A 3,074-nucleotide genomic window follows, 5' to 3' on the forward strand; every position below is an offset into this window, starting at 1 on the left:
TCCTCCTCCTCCTCCTCCTCCTCCTCCTCCTCCTCCTCCTTCTCCTTCTCCTCTTTCTCCTTCTTCCAATTATTATTATTTCAGTTTAGTTTTTGTATTTAGTACAGGTTCTACAGGGGTTCACTACGTAGATTGGACTTGTAGTGATCCTCCCATTTTCAGCTTCCCAGGCGCTTGGGTTACAGGTGTGTGCGACCACGCCCGGTCTCAATTGGCATTGCAGAGCTCCTCAGGGGCGGGGCTGGCACAGCATGCCTGGGATGGAACCCTGGCCCCTGCACTCTGCTAAGCAGGTGCTTTCATCTGCTGAGCTATCTGGCTGACCCCAATTATTATTTTCAAATTAAAAATAAAATGGAAAAATAAGCTTGGGATAAAAGATACATCAGGAATTGGTTGATTTTTCTTAGTGAAGACAAAACCATAAGAAAATGGTGTCTTAAAATATTAGAAAGTTGCCTGCTGAAGAAGAGCCAGTCTGTCACTTAAAATAGTAGAATGAAGAGAAGAACTGGAATTGGCTGCCTGGGTCACATTCAGGCACCAACAGCAGAGCTCATGCCGAGCCCCATGGGGCTGCAAGTGCCGCCATAGACAAGAAAACTTTCTTCCAGTTCCAGGTTCTTTTTTTTTTAATTTAAAGAAAAAAAAATTATTGAAGATCTGAAAAACAAATCGTAAAAGATTGACTTTTTCCAGACAACTGTAGCTACGCAATGCATTATGTCTATCATGTTAAAATGTGCATCATGCACAAATACAAAAACCATGAAATAATTCAAAATTCTTCAACAATTTGAACAAAGATAAAACACCCAAGGAGCAACGTAGACGACTTGCAAAGGGTGGGCCCTATAAGCACCATTTACAAAAAACGGGCACAGATGGATGAGTGTGTCCAGTTGTATACACTGAATTGGACTGTGGGCATGAAGGACCAGAGCATTTTGTCATACAGCATTAACATGTATTATAAAAGTGTGTCGAGTCAAAGGAACAGAGTCACCAGTGTTCAAGAGCAGCTTTGTCAACTAGGCAATGAAACATTCTGCACTGTGTCTCTCTGTTCCCACCTTAGAATGCACTGGTAGCAACGTTGAAATGAAAAAAAAAGGAGCAGTAACCCCTTTTACTTTTTTCTATTTAAAATCAAACAAAACAACCATCTACTCTATTATATATCTTCAAAGTACATCATTTGTACAAAAGAAAGACTAGGAATAAAAACGTGCTGATAGAGATCCAAACACAGAAAGGTGCCAAACACTGCTTTCTGAAGGTACTCAGGAGGGGCTACTTCGTAATCACTGGCACTAAACAAAGTTGCCGAGTTCTTCACCAGATACTTGATGAAATCATGAAGATAATTCAGTAATAAAGCAGGGCTCTTCTCATCCAGAGGTGTACAGGCCAACATTGCTCCAGTCATACAAATAACTTCAGTAGATGTGGTGCTCTGAACACCTGGGATGTGGGCGCGGCAGGGTGATCGGCAAAGATCCCAGAATACTGTGGTCTCAGATTTGCAGAGGAGCTGAGTGCCCAGCATCTCATTGAAGTATTCTTTTATCCTTGCTGCAGCCTCATCAACATCATGCTCCTGATTGTCTGCTTTTCCTCCAGATTTCTTATAATTTGCATAGTCCTCTAGAATGGAATTCATAGTCTTCTTGGCAGGAAGATAGAAGAGCTGTTTCTGTCTGGTGATTAGATCCTAGTCATCAACAAGCCATGGTTTTGGCTCTTCAGGGATTTTTACTTTAACTTCGACTCCGTTATTAAATGTTTCTTCATTTTCAACAGAAAGATCAATCCAGGCCTGCTTCTTCCAAGGAGGCTGAGGTGTCTCGCTGGTACTGCCACCGCCTCCATTACCAGGGATTTTTTGTTTGTTCTTTTTAGTTTTCACTTCAACATTTTTCTGTTGCAGACCTGATGCCTTCTTTCCTGGAGCAGCCCCTCTCATCTTTCCCTCTGCATGTTGTTCCTGATTGGCCTTCAGAAGTTGTAGCTGTTTTGGCAGATTGGTGTCCACATCCCTGAGCACCCTGCTTTCTGGAACCCCCTCATCCAATTTTTATTCCTACCACTGTAGTGTATAAAGTATTTTACTTGTTTGTCCTTTATGGCAACCTTTACACACTTTGTTTCATAAAGAAGAGGTCCATGAAAGCACAAGTACTCGTTCACTCTCCTGGAACTTGGGCGTCAGGTCCTGCTTAGGCGCCATTTATAAGTGATTTGTGCCTCTTTCTCCCACCACTGCACATGTGCTGGCGCCACAGCCCCATTCCAGATTCTATGTATAACTCGAAATTCTATTTATTTTCATTCTTTTTTTTTAAAATGTATTTAGTACAGGCTCTCACTACACAGCTTGGACTCATAGTGATCCTCCTGTTTTCAGCCTCCCCAGCACTGGGATTATAGGCATGTGCCACCACACCAGGTCTCAGTAGCCAACTCAGCATGCCCCTGGGTAGGGCCAGTGTGGCATGTGGTGCCAGGGATTGAACGCTTCCCCTGCACTTGTGTAAGCAGGTGCTTAGTCCACTGAACTACCTTGCTGGCCCTTGAAATTCTATTTCACAGTTAGGTTTTCTTTAGTTTGATTCTTTTTTTTGAGACAGGATTTTGCTATATAGCTCAGGCTGGTCTCAAATTCATGGCAATCTTCCTACCTCAGCACCCAACATGCTGGGATTATAAACATGCATGGCCATACGCAGCTTGAATTAGTTGATGTCAACAATTACAAAAACTTTTATAATTTAGCACAATTATTTGTTTATGTTTTGTACAGTTTCTTTGGCTATTGAAGTCTTCATATATTGTCTCCATATGCATTTAGGTAGAAGTAAAATGTCACAGCATTTTGTGGCTTAAAAATACTTTTACAGAAAGAGATTTTTGACAAATCTGGGCAAATTAGTGTACCTTTCCTCAATATTAACCTTGTACACTATACTAAACTATTTGCTTGAGTGCCTCCCCCACCCCGCCCGCCGAGTAGGATTTTCTGCCGAGTTCCGGGAGCCCCCAGACCCAGTCCTAGCCCAGGTCCGGTGAGTGTG

The 3,074-nt window shown here is 42.4% G+C and overlaps 1 pseudogene; it reads right to left on the reverse strand.

Moving 5' to 3' along the window:
• Positions 1 to 1,174: 1,174 nt before the first annotated feature.
• LOC101578587 lies at positions 1,175 to 2,230 on the reverse strand (annotated as a pseudogene).
• Between the last annotated feature and the right edge of the window lie 844 nt (positions 2,231 to 3,074).

Source organism: Octodon degus, unplaced genomic scaffold (genome assembly GCF_000260255.1).
Source record: "Octodon degus isolate 3935 unplaced genomic scaffold, OctDeg1.0 scaffold00016, whole genome shotgun sequence".
Lineage (NCBI taxonomy): Eukaryota > Metazoa > Chordata > Mammalia > Rodentia > Octodontidae > Octodon > Octodon degus.